Genomic DNA, 14559 nt, shown 5'->3' on the forward strand with positions numbered 1-14559 from the left:
CAGCAGGTCAGAAATTGGAGAGCTGAGAGCTATGAAAAGCTGGTTGAGTAAGGGAATTATTAGTATAGACATGAGATTTACAAAGATAATGTTTATATTTCTAAGGGATATGTCTTTTCATGACCAGTCACTGTTGGCCGTTGGGTTGGCCTCGTTCTCCCGTCTTTTTTTTTTTTTTTTTTTTTTTTAATATATTTTATTGATTTTTTACAGACAGGAAGGGAGAGAGAGGGATAGAGAGTTAGAAATATCGATGAGAGAAACATCGATCAGCTGCCTACTGCACACCTCCTACTGGGGATGTGCCCACAACCAAGGTATGTGCCCTTGACCGGAATCGTACCTGGGACCCTTCAGTCTGCAGGCTGACACTCTATCCACTGAGCCAAACCAGTTTTGGCATCGTTCTCCTGTCTTGACTCTGTCCACGAGAGCAGCCGTCTGTCCGTGGGGCCATCTCTGAGCAGGTAGGGCGGTTCTGGATTTTTTTTTTTTTTTTGGGGTGTGTGTGTGTGTGTGGATGCTGCTTCTCCAGAGAGCCTGTAGAAGGATCCTTGTATCTGCCAGTCAGCTTAATAAGCAAGAAGAGGTGAGACTTTGCTATGTTTGCCCAGCAGAGTCTGTGATAAGTTTGGATTTTATAAGAGTGTGAAGAAGATGTGGAGAAAGGGGGTCCAAACCTGTCTGAGTAGCATCAGAAGCTTCAGAGACCTGAAAACCTTCTAAAGGATGTGGAAAGAAGATTTTATTTTGAGCAAGATGGGATCCAGGCAAGCCTGGAGCCTCCGGCCAGGGAATTGAGATTTTCTCTTCTCAGGACTTGCTGTCTGGCTCGGCACAGCTGTGATCCACCAGCTCTTGCCCAGGCACCTGCTGAGGGCCTGGCACATTCCAGCCCATAGGAGGTGGGGCAGCACCCAGTGCCCCCAGGTGGAATTTATTCTGTTTTTTTTTCTGGGTGATCTTGACTGATGTCAGGTTAGGCACTAAAGCTGACTTTTGGGTTGTGCCCCGATCTGCTAAACATTTATGCAGACCCTGAAGTCAAAGAAAGGAATCCTTATCCAGTCTTTCTTGAATGTGCATATTTACTTGGCCTGCCCTCAGCCATTCAGAGTTGAATATGATATGAAAACTGCTCTTGACAGGGAAGGCCAGCAAATTAACACCAGAGAAAATGGGAGGCGAGTCTTGGGGTCCTGGTCATGGAGGAGAGGTGATTATATCACAGGGGCACACGGAGGGTGCCTGTGGATTTCGGAGAGCCAGCAGGAGTGCAGGAACCGTCTTAGGATGAGCTGCTTGAGTGATGAGGTCAAGCCAGTAAAACAATGTAAAGGGCAAGAAATAAGAGTTCTGGATTCAGAGTCATAAATAAGCTTCATACAGCTTATAAAATCAAAGCAAAAAAACAAACCAATACCCTTGGTCAGTTTAATACTGTTCATTCAACAGAGGGGAGGTTTGTCTTCCTGATAGTTTATAAAAAGAAAACATAAACCCAACCACACTATTTGGGGGTGGGGGGTAAAGGGGCAGGGTAGACCCTCATTCTGGGATTACCACCTGTCGGGTATCGTCCTGTGCAGTTTCCCTGAGTTATCACCTTTGCTGGCAAAGCTTGTCAGTGGAAAATAATGAAACACCATTTTGTAAAACATGGTGCATTTCAAACTGGTCTTGCTTTCTTTCCAGTTAGTGCAAAGGAGCAGGATTTTGAATGTGGTGGTGAGCAGTGAACTGTGGCTCCTTTAATAATTGGTAAACTGACAAATTCCCTAAGATTACCCAGCACTCCTCTCCCAGGAGTGATGTTTTACGTCCATGGTGTCGCTCATCAAGGTTGGAGAGGAGGAACCAGGTAGTCGTAGGCACCTGGGCTGACATTTTGAAGGGTATGTGTAGCAAAGAAAAGGAAAGAAGAATCTTTGGCTCGTACAATGGAGAGTTCATTTCCCACAGCAGGTTTGCATCAGGGCGCGCCCGGCCTTCTGGTTCCGTTTACGAGTCGGATTTGATCAGATGACTCCTTGATGGAGGCTGCAGGATGGGCAGACTGGCTTCATGACTAATCCAAGGCAGCTGCCATGGTTGCTTTTAAACACGAGGGAAGCTGTGCTGGTTCTTCTTGGGGAGGATGCTGCAGTACAGTCTGTGCCGGAGTAGATGAATGACTCATGGCCAGTAAAAAAAAAAGAGAGAATCTTTTTATTCCCCACGCGTGTAAACACTCTAAACACAGCAGTGTTTAGAGGTAGGTGATACACCAGCTGGTTCAATGTGTAGTAGCCTATTTCTTATTTTTATCACCAATTTATATTGAGAGGATGACAAATAGAACAGAATTAGATTTCTGGTTCTGCCCCACAGCCAGGCTTCTGTAGTCTCAGGAGCATGACACAAATGCTTGGGGTAACGGCTCACTGGCCTGCGCGCTGTAACGCAAAAACGGGATGTGTCTTCCTTCTTCAGGCCTCAGTGCCCACCTTGACAATGGAAGACCCAACAGGTCACTGGGACTGAGCTCAGGATTTTAAAGTCTTGTATTCATCTCTTCAGAGAGATGAATGTTCTGACATGACTTCAGAGTATTTGCTGGGTTTAAGCCAAAAAATAAAAACAAAAACCACTGTAGTTTGTCTTCTAAGTCCAGCACAATTTGCTTGGTCCAAATCACTGTACACCATGTCAACCACAGCACTGGCATCTAGGCACATCGAATGAATGAAGTCCTGGAGAACCCAGATCTGACACAGCTCCACGTGGATACTGGCTTGGCTTGCGTGTTCGCACTAATCTGATTGGTCTTAACGAGTTAAAGGACAACATCTTTTCATTTCTCTATATTGAGCTGGAGAGAGTATCTTTTGTAGCTATAAATTCCTAAAGTAATGTTATCTGTGCGTTTTTTTTGGAAAATATTTTTCTGAGTCATTTAACCCATTTTCATTTCTCGAACAATTCATCATGAATTTCATAGTCAGCCATCTTTCCAGCGATCCGTAAGCTCCCTTTCTCCTTCATGATCTTGCAGCCGACCTTTGTCTTAGTTCAGCTTTATTCTGGGGAGGTTTTGGTGCCATTTGTGGATTTGATCGGTGTGATCTGTGGCTGATATTCCCCCCTTCCCCCTCCCCCCGCCCCCCGCCCCCCGCTTCCTATGTAATGACCAAGGGCTGATATATGAACACAGCCCTTCCTGTTTGCTTTAACAAAAGTGAAGTAACAATAGTAGTTACATAAATTTTTAGAGTTGAATCTTCATCTTAGAATCTTGAATTTAGATCTAGAGTTAATTCTTGAATCTCTTGTGTGGGCAAGCAAATGCTTACACGTCTTACCTAATGTGTTGTTCTGAATAAGTAGGAATTGAGAGACCACATTTTTCAAAAAGCCTCAGACACCCTTCTCTTTCTGGGTATTGAGAATGTCATCTACAAAGGATGGATCAATTTAGCTGTCAGAATGAAAGCTGAGGGCCCAATTGCCCATGCAAATTGGCCACTTGTACAAGTGCTTCAAAATTGCCTGCATGAAAAGTAAGCCTGCCCTTTGAAAACTGGGCACATGGAGGCAGGAATAAGAAAGAAAGTAGTCACTCTTTGGAGACCTTGGTGTCCCCAGAGAGCTGATTTTAGAAATTGCTCATTTTGCGCAGTTGCTGTTTTCTTGGCAACTTGTTTGCTTTAATAAAGAAGTCATTTTGCCCCTCGCTTTCTTTCCCTCTTCTCCCATGCCTCTTAGCAGCACAGAACACATCTCATTGTCTGATGTGGGAGTAAAGGCCTGGGAAATATTTTACTCCAGCTTTATTCCAGTTACTGAGGCAATATATTGGTTCCAAGGTCAGCCATTCTGGCCAGCTTTTATATACTCAACAAGGGTGAGCTACACGAAGACTGAATGGAAAACAGTTGGGTTTCTCTCTTCCCAAATGCTGTTAGTATTAGTCAACACTTAGATAAATAAAACCCCCAGTTCTCATCTTTTCTGTAGATCTCAGCTGTGTTTAATATTTTTAAGGCATTGCATTTCATAGTGACAATTAACTGAAGGAGAGAGGGGTCTTGGGTGGATCAGGGTGTGACGGCTCTAAGCAAGATGAATATTTCTCTTCCTGGTGCATCTTCCTCTTTGGATACAACTTTCAGAAGTACCTGCTCTTCTGTTCAGGATATGCCTCTGCTGGTCTAAGAGCCCCAAGATTGCATCATTAAATGACCCAAATGTGAGGTCTTGTGTTCCCATGTGAGGTCACACTGTCCATGAAACCTCAGCCATCACAGGAGATGGTCTCCATGTGCTCCTCCTTGGGACCTAAGATAGCAAAGAAGGGAAGATTCAAAGAAGGGAAAGTGTGACATGTGGCACTTGTCATTTTTAAATGTACACAAGGTAATTATTAAAGAGATTCTTTATTAAATGATCTTGACCAATATGGGGCATTATTTGTACAGAAAATAACTAGCTGGTTACTAATTATTATACAGAGCCCTCCCATGTAACTTTGGCATTATGCCATGCACCCTGTATTCGGATGCAGGAGAAAGTGTCTTATTGTCCATATATATTGATATGGAAAGTAAGGCAAAACATTTATTTACCTTTTGTGTTACAATATTATTGTATAGGTACAAGTCTTAGGAATTGATTTTAAGTATATCTCCCTCTCACCCCGTACATTTGCACTCATGTTTCCTATGGAAACACTACTTGATTTAGATGCTGTTTGCAAATGTAGAACGTGGCATAGAATCCACAGGCTGGCCAGTGAGGCAATCCTCGGGTGAAGGAATGCCTTTAAAACTGAGAACATCCGAAGAGGTGGCCCCTGACAGCACATCCCTTTTTAACCCTGCTCTCAGCATTTACATACCATAATGTCAAACAAGGTTCAAAGTTCAAGTGGGAATATTGAACAAAGCAACAGACATATATTTAAAAAAACAAAACCAAAAAAACACAGTTTCATAAAACAGATGGAAGAACACACTGTGTTCATGGATTGGTAGAATCAACATCATTAATATGTCCGTACTACCCAAAACAATATATAGATTCAATGCAATCCCCATTAAAATACAAATGGCATATTTCACAGACCTAGAACAAACTCTCCAAAAATTCATCTGGAATAAAAAAAGCCCTTGAATAGCTGCAGCAATCGTGAGAAAGAACAAAGTAGGAGGGATATCAAGCTACATTACCAAGCCACTGTTCTCAAAACTGCCTGGTACTGGCACAAGAACAGACATATAGACCAATGGAATATAATAGAGAACCCAGAAATCTACCCAAACCACTATGCTCAATTAATATTTGACAAAGGAGGCAAGAGCATACAATGGAGTCAAGATAGTCTCTTCAATAAATGGTGTTGGAAAAATTGGACAGAAACTTGCAAAAAAAAAAAAAATGAAACTAGACCTCCAACTGACACCATACACAAAAAATAAACTCAAAATGAATAAAGGATTTAAAGGTAAGAGGGAAAACCATAAAAATCTTAGAGGAATCCACAGGCAGCAAAACCTCAGACATATGCCAAAGCAATATCATCACTGATACAGCTCCTAGGGTAATGGAAACTAAAGAGAAAATAAACAAATGGGACTACATCAAAATAAAAAGCTTCTGCACAGCAAAAGAAACCATCAACAAAACAACAAGAAAGCCCACTGCATGGGAGAACATATTTGCCAAAGTTATAACCGATAAAGGTTTAATCTCCAAAATTTATAGGGAACCCCTCATCTTAACAAAAGGAAGATAAACATTCAAATAAAAAAATAGGCAAAGGACCTAAATAGACACTTTTTGAAAAAGGACATACAGAAGGCCAAGAGACATATGAAAACATGCCCTAAGTCACTAATCATCCGAGAGGTGCAAATCAAAACATCAATGAGGTACCATCTCACACCTGTCAGAATGGCTATCATCAACAAATCAACAAATGACAAGTGCTGGCTAGGATGTGGAGAAAAAGGAACCCGTGTGCACTGCTGGTGGGAATGCAGACTGGTGCAGCCACTGTGGAGAACAGTATGGAGTTTCCTCCAAAAACTAAAAATGGAACTCCCATTTGACCCAGTGATCCCACTTCTAGGAATATATCCCAAGAAACTAGAAACACAAATCAGAAAGGATATATGCACCCCTATGTTTATAGCAGCACAATTTACAATAGCTAAGATTTGGAAACAGCCTAAATGCCCATCAGCAGATGAATGGATTAAAAAACTGTGGTACATCTACACAATGGAATACCGCAATGCTGTAAAAAGGAAGGATTCCTAACATTTGCAACAGCATGGATGGACCTGGAGAGTATTATGCTAAGGGATATAAGTCAGAGAAAGGTAAATATCACATGAGCTCACTCATTTGTGGAATATAATGAACAATATAAACTGATGAACAAAAATAGATCCAGAGTCAGAGAAGCATCAATCAGACTGTCAACCTCAAAGGGAAGACAGGGGAGGGCGGGGGGAAGGAGGAGTGATCAACCAAAGGACTTGTGTGCATGCATATAAGCACAACCAATGGACACAGACACTAGGGGGATGAGGGCACGAGCAGGGGGGTGGGTGGCGATGGGGGGATTAGGACACATATGTAATACTTTAATCAATAAAGAATTAAAAAAATCAATATCCCCCAAAAAAACAAAAAACGTTTCAAATTTGCATCCTGATCTGTCTTGGATATAAAATGGTCAGCAATCTTATATTTTTGGGGTTTGAAATGAACCTGCTCTGTGGGCCAGCCTCTGACCCCAGGGCATCGACTGGAGGGGTGGGGTGGGGGGCAGGGACAGGTGGCTGCTGCAATGACAGGATCAGGCCTCACCTTTACATACACTTTCTTCATCAACCTCCAGCTTTATGCCCAGTTTGCTTTTCCTATTCACATTGTTTTCTTGAATGCTGACATTTTTGCTCAGGAATGTGGGGGCAGCTAGGAGCAGCGGCTCCCTCCTCTGCTTTCCCTGAGCCCAACCTGCCTTCTTTGTTTATGTCCCTAACAGTTTGCACCTTTCCAGGCACCCAGGTATCTCTGCAGGCTGCTGCCTGTGTATTTCCCTCTCCTCTCCCTCCTGCTCTCATGTGTCCTTCCTTCCCATTGTCCCCTCTCCTCTCTTTCAGTTTCTTGTGATGTCTCTTTCTCCGTTCCTATTGTCAGCATTTCCTTTTCTTGAATGGTGGAAGGCTCGGGGGGAGAGGGGTGGTGTTTCTGATGACCCCTGGCCCCCAGGAACCCAGCTTTCTTTCAGTCACCCTCTTTCTTTAACCTGACTGTCCACTGTGATTTTAGTGGGGACATGTATGTGAAAGGAACAATGGGACAGAGGTGACAACATAGGAAGAGCAAAGTTAGGGACAGGCTTAGTGTGTACATAGAGCATAAACAGATTGCCTGCACCCCACTCACCTCTGAGTGGTGGATTCTTCAGACAGTTCCTCCTCACTGAACCAGGGGCGTTGGACCAATGAGCAAACAACAATAATATCCTGTACTTATTTTGTATTTTAATTCCTAGTGAGAAAATTCTGATTCTTCTCGTTTCTAGTATTGTCTTAAGTTCAAAGTCATTCATTCCTCATTTAGTATAGGCTCAGTTTCTAGACTGTTTCTAAACAACTAATGCTTTGCAAATATGGGCTATGATTTATAGTCTTTCTTAAACACATATTTTAAAATCTAAAGTTCTCCTGTGGAGCCTCAGGCCCCTCGTTTTGCCTCTCCTTGTCTGTCCTCTGCAGAGCTGCCACATCGATTCTTCCAGATGCCACTCTGGCCTTCACTGAGCTGTCCATGGCTCCCCCTTCCTTCTCTTTCTCATGTTCATGTTCTCTCATTATTTGCTTTGTCACTGAGCAGTTCCTTTGAGCCTTCCTCCCATTGGCCATGTGTTGGAGCCTTTGTCAGGCTGCCTTTCTGGTCCACTCACTCTAGCTGCTGCCCTTCCCTGGCCCTCAGCCTCCCACTGGGAACCCATTTTGTTTGCTTCCTCATTTTACTCCGCAAACTCGAGCATCAGGCCAGCTTTCCACCCACGATTCCCGCTGCTCTCCAGTCCTGACTTGGCATCTTAGAAGAGTTGCTTTGCTTCACCTGTCCCGGTTCAGCCCACACTCCTGCGAATTCCTATCCTCCCCAAGGTTCGTGTTTCTATTAATTCACCTTGCCCCAAGTGTGGTACCCAGGTTCACACTCCGACTCAGCATGGCTCTAGCCAACATGGCTCTTCCTTCCATGTGAGGATTCTCAGGCCTGCCTGTTTGATCTACCGTTTGCTTCACCTGTGATGCACCCCACTCAGATGGTCTTCATCAGCTCCCACTCTTCTACCCCTCCCACAAAGCCCTGATCACATGCCTCTTCTTCCAGAGCTTTTCCGGACTCTTCCATCTGGAAGGAACCTCCTTTTCCTCCAGTTTCAGAGCTTTACTGAATCGTGTAATCAGACAGTGCCTGGTGTGAGCTACCAAGAACATAATCAGTCCTTCTTTTTTTTTTTAAAAAAATATATTTTATTGATTTTTTACAGAGAGGGAGAGGGATAGAGAGCTAGAAACATCGATGAGAGATAAACATCGACCAGCTGCCTCCTGCACACCCCCTACTGGGGATGTACCCGCAACCAATGTACATGCCCTTGACCGGAATCGAACCCAGGACCCTTCAGTCTGCAGACCGACACTCTATCCACTGAGCCAAATCGGTTTCGGCCAAGAACATAATCAGTCCTTGCTGTGTCTTCTAGCCGCCTAGAATGGCCATGAGGGTGTGCTGTGCATGGTGGTTAAATGACCACTTGACTGCTGTGGATGAAAATGGGCCACATGCTAACCTGACAAGCTCAGGGGAGGCCTGCGTGGTGGCCTTACAAACTCAGAGACCTAAAGTAACCACATAGGATGGTCTGAAGTGAAAACTTTTTAATTAAAAGCAGTTTATGATGATTAGTTATGTCCTAGGCTGGCATCTTCCCTGACAAAGGTCAATCTTTACCCTAACTGAGCCTGTCTATTTTCTTTTTGCATCTACGATACTATATCGTTGGAATGTCAAAGTAATTTGTCTTTTCCTGGAACCCTCAAAGCATAGGCACCCCTCTGCAGAGACCACAAATCCCCTCATTGTCATTGAGTTGTTGACTATTAACTATCATATACTCCCCACACACTTTACATATTATTTCACTTTTTATCCAATCCCAGATAAAAAGTTTCCCCCTCTGCTTTCTCTTGCCTCCCTAATTTATCACCAGTGGATTTCATGTAACCCACTTACCTCTCCTCATTTGGTTGTAATGTATAAAATAAGGTGCAAAACTGCCATCCTCCGGAGATTATCTCAATCTCTTTAGATTTTGCTTCCCAGCAGTTGTAGACAATTTGACTCAAATAAACTCACAAAAATTCCTCACAGGTTTGAATGCTTCTTACCTTGACACTGATGATGCGATATCTCAAACTCTGTAGTCACTGGTGAAATTCTTGACAGTTGGGAAACACTAGCCCAGCAGCTTATAGGTTTTCTGAGCCTCTAGTGGTGGGACTTCTTCCTCTCCTCCACTTAATGTCTTTATGATACCAGGTGGTCTTGTCCATTTTTATTTTATTTCTTGTGATTTTTACTGTGGTTGGTTCAAAATTGAGCTCTTAAGACTGGCCTGAAATTTTAATTTCTCTCATGCACATGTAGGATAGTGGCCACCACTCAGCTGACCTTTGAGCTCTAGGAGAATGTTTAAATCCAAATATTTTCTCATTCTGAGTAGAATGGGCTTGGCAGGTTGCATATTTTAGTGGAGAGGCATATGTTGAGGAGCACTCAAGTTGTAACTGATGCTTAAAATGTATTCATGCATTTCACTGCAGAAAGGACTTTAAGAGCCAATGAAGGTGGCTGAAGGGTACTTCTGGGAATGGTTTATCATTTGTAAATCATAACACCTTGCAGGGGGCTAGTTCTGAATGGGTATGTGTCTGGGACTGGCTTTTGCTGGGCGGGGCTGTAATTGAGAATTATGACACAGAGGACTTCTGAGGTCATTTCTACTAAAGATGATACTAAGCTAAAAGAGAAAAGAATAAGAATAACATGGAATTGAGTCAAATGGAGACATTTTACATGTTAGTAAAACATAAGCAGTTTCTTATTTAATAGATAATTAAACACCCACCTTAAAACATTTCAACCTTTAATCTGAGGCCAGCCTCAGGGGCTTTGTCATTTCTGTACCTACTCCGTTTTCTAGAAAATGTGTCAGTGATTTATGGTTTATACATCAGCTAATGTATGACCTCACTGGAGAGGATGGGCTAGCTCAGCCTTCAGACTTGAAGGGGCCATTCTCTGTGATTTTAATTTAGTTCCTATTCAAGGTCACTGCTTTGTTGCTGTGGTTTCTGCTTGTATATGTGGGTGTTGTATCGAGTGATATATGTGCCTCCTGAAGGTGGAACTCTACCCGGGCAAGGGCTGACCTTAGGGAGCAAAAAGTCCTGATGCTGTTCACTGGCCTTCATGCCCCAGAATGGTAAAATCCTTGACATAAACAATGGCACTGTAAAACCTTTCAGGGGGTATGGGCCCCAATCCTGCTTTTGGAACTGGTTTTTGGTTCGGAAATCAGATTCCAAAGGAAGTTATGTTGTCCCCTGAGCCATGTGAATTCTGAGCTGGGCATTCTGCCTCTTGAATGTTGCCTTTTTACAAGGAAGGGGCCTGGATTCAGCAGGAATGTTCTCTTACTGCAGTATTTGTTGTCTGGTTGCATCAAGGATTCTGAATTCTTAGTCCTCTTGGCCTCTGTCCCCTTTGCTGCTTAAGAGGATGCCGTCCTCTGCAGGCCTGACTCTTGGATGTCCTAGCCGAGGGGCCTCATGGGCTCATTTATGACCTCACTGGGGGAGGCTAGGGAAACTCAGCCTCTACACCTAATTAACAGCCTCCGTTTTTAATTTAATTCTGATATGTGGGAGCCAGTAGAAATCTCCAGGTATTCATGGCAGCAACCAGTGGATCTGTCCAACTTTATTACTTAAATTTTGATTAAGTTACAAACAAATACAAGGAAATTTTAGTACTAAATTACAAAGCAGATTTTAGGGCTCCAGAAAGTTGATGTATTCAAATATGCTGTTTAATAAAGAAGTCTCATCTAACATATTTGTTGCCACACCCGAAGGAGATATTATTGGTGTTGTAAGAAAGAATTGGCCGCTCCTAGGAATTTTTCCTGGGCTGAGAATGCCTCCTTACCTTGGGGAGAGCTCCCTTACTCCTCTTTTGGCCTCAAGGATTTGCATCTGTGCCTTCCCTTTTCCAAAGGATGATGTCACGAACTTTAAAAGATTCTGCTGGGACCACATAGGGATCCGGGATTCTGCTGTGTGTCGGGGCACCTGGCCTGCGGGAGTCGTCTTGGGCAATCTGAATGAGTTGCTTTGGCTCACCCCCTCACTTCCCATGAACTAACCAAAGGCACCTCTCAGAGAGGTGATGTTACCTAGTCACTGCCCTCTGCCCTCTGAACCTGGAGACTTCAAAATTGCTCTTTAGCAGATACAAAGTTTTACAAATTTCCAGATGCTGTAATTCAGTTTGTTTTCTGCAGGCAGATGACTTTTTAGAAAATTACTGAAGGAGACAGTGTGGGAATTATTGCATAGAGGAATAGCCAGAATGTTCCAGAATATTCTGGGAAGTTCTTTCCTTGCCATCATTCTCAGCTGCTGCCTAAGTGAGTGTGTGATGGGATAGGCAACATCAGTGTGTTCCAGGTTTATGGCAGCCAGAAGCTGTGTGAAGAAGGACAACAGAGAAAGCATGAGCCCTGAGTGCAGAAGTGCAGTATTTGAAGTCCCATGCGTCCTAAAGGAACAAGGGCACATTTCCTTTATGAATAAGAAGTGGGAAGTAACCTATTTGCTGGAACAGAAGGTTCTAGGGGGGCTGGTGTTTTGTGGTAGACTTTCTGTCATCTTACAACGTCAAGTTTGCAGGAGTTTTGTATGTTAAGTTGGATGGGGAGATTGGATGGCTTGGTTTTAGTAAAGTGAATCATTTTTATGCTTTATAATTTTTTCCTATAAAGTCTCATATTGTGAACCAAATAAATTCATATGTAAATAAAAATACAAACGCAGATTTTTGGTATTAGTTTATTCTAAAACTTCTGCCTTTAATCAACTATTTTTAAAATGTATTACTTAACGCACTGTATTAAAAAAAGAAAGCACGAAAGAGCCATCCTACAATGCGTAAATTCACACAACCAATATGACTCTGACCTTCAAACTGCTTAAAGTAATTCAAATGGGTTTGAGATGATGGCCCTTTCCATTGTTTCCTGAAATTTGTTTTCATATGTTAACAGCATTTGAATTTTTATTTCTCCTTTTCTGAAATGAGGAATTCATAAATGCATGGATATTAATTAAGCCAGGACTGTCCTACTTGTCGTTTTTAAGCTATCCTGTGTCACTGTTTTAAGTCTCACATTGCTAAAGCAGCTTCATCTGGTTGTGCATGGCACTAATGGAACTTTCTAGAATTGATACACAATGACTACGACATCTTTTAAACTGGGTAAACAGGATCATTTTTTTCTTTCCTTTTTCGCAGTGTTGGAGTGTGAGAGTTGAGCTCCAGTGAGCAGATGGCTGTGGATCCTTAGTGTGATACATGATCCAAGAAACACTCCAGCCTTTTCCTCCTTGGTAAGTCAGACATCTAGGTGGGAAATGAAGGAACCAACAGTTTTATAGGTTCAGATACTGTGACAGCTGATGAGCTTCACTTACCTCTGCTGTTAAAAATGGCAGTGCATGGACAAGCTTTCAGAGAGACAAATCTCTTTATGGCAAAACTATTTTGGCCCAGCCCCTCACTCAAGAAACCCAAAGCCCTGACAGGGTGCCATTGGCACAGCATCCTCTGGCCCACCGTGCGCTTATTCACCTGGTTTCAGTTTTATTTTGCACCCCTAAACATACTGCTACTTACATATATACTAGAGGCCCGGTGCACGAGATTCATGCACTGGGGGGGAGAGGGTCCCCTCAGCCCGGCCTGCGCCCTCTCAAGGTCCAGGACCCCTCGGCGGACATCCTTAGCACTGCTATGGAGGCATGAGAGGCTTCCGCCACCACCCCTGTGCTCGCCAGCTGTGAGCCAGGTGTGTGGCTGAACTGTGCTCCTTCTGTGGGAGCTCACTGACCACCAGGGGGCAGCTCCTGAGTTGAGCGCCTGCCCCCTGGTGGTCTGTGCGCATCATAGCAACCGGTCATTCTGCCTTTTGGTCGATTTGCATATTTACCCTTTTATTATATAGGATTAGGACAAACATGCAATTATTTTGGGTTACCTGGTAATTATGTTGCACAAAAGTGTTCTGGTATCAAGTCTCCCTCTTTTATTACAAGCAAAAGCAGATGTTTGTAAGAGTCAAGTTGAACAGGATTGGCATACTTAAACCATGGGATAAAATGGGGATACCCTTTGCCATATACATCAAATAACGTGATTTTTTAAAAACCTTTTCTTAAAAGGGCACACTGACACTTTAAGGCCTATTTGATAGGTTTTAATCTAAAAAATTGGCAAAGAAAAACCACTTAATTTGTGTTTATTTGAAGAGTTTAAGCAGGGAACTACTCTGTTTGTTATTCATTCGTTCATTCATTCATAGAAATATATAATTGTAGCAAGCCCATGAGTCTAATGTAGCAGAACTTTTGGAGATCTTTTTCAAGAGCCACTGGTCCCTACATATTTCATGAGTGATGGTAACGTTTTCTTCACTTTAATAGCAATGATATAAAAAATAAAATTATGGTTATAAAAGTAATGAAAAACTATATGTGGTACCTAATTAACTGGAAAAAAGAAATTGCAGAATAATATTTAATATAATCCTATTAATCTTCAAAATATACAAACACAAATGTGCAAACATATAATCTCTACCCACAAGTCATGTTTGTTATAAAGTCTACCAGAACATATATCAATATATACCGAATTGTAAATAGATTAACACTGCAGTTGAGAATGTTGGCACTTTATGAGCTTTATCTTCACTATATAAAATTTCTAATGTTAAAGTTTGCAACCTGAAAAATAAAAGAATTAAAATAGTGAATGCTCATTATAGAAAATATAGGGTGGAACAAAAGTAGGCTTACAGTTGGGAGTATGTGAAATGGAGTTTATTCTTGTATTATTATTTATTATTATAATATTTTTCATACAAACAATGGTAAACCTAACTTTTGCCTCACTCTGTATGTAAAAGAAGGGCACAATTCCCCCATAATCCCTTAGCCAAAGACAACTGCCTTTGCCTGCAACTTGGGCATGTGCCATGGCTGGTCATCAAACAGGACAGCACCCAACCTAGTCACACCGTCCTAGGCTATAGTATGTTTTTGATTAGTAATTCATAGATTTGAATTAATACTGGACATAAAAGTTTATATACTGCTCTTACACTTGTTATAACATATACTTATATATTATACATATATAATAATGCTA

General features: G+C 42.3%; 1 protein-coding gene across 4 annotated transcripts in view; it reads left to right on the forward strand.

Annotated features, from left to right (window-relative positions):
* Window positions 1-14559, forward strand: part of SEMA5A (semaphorin 5A) — a 392963-nt gene that overhangs the window by 83504 nt on the left and 294900 nt on the right. For all 4 annotated transcript variants that reach the window (XM_079793136.1, XM_079793135.1, XM_079793138.1 and 1 more), the window contains one exon: window positions 12646-12740. The gene's annotated coding sequence lies outside the window, so the exon portion shown is untranslated. The remainder of the gene's footprint in view (window positions 1-12645; window positions 12741-14559) is intronic.

The sequence above is a fragment of the Cnephaeus nilssonii genome (genome assembly GCF_951640355.1).
Source record: "Cnephaeus nilssonii genome assembly, chromosome: 2".
Classification (NCBI taxonomy): domain Eukaryota; kingdom Metazoa; phylum Chordata; class Mammalia; order Chiroptera; family Vespertilionidae; genus Cnephaeus; species Cnephaeus nilssonii.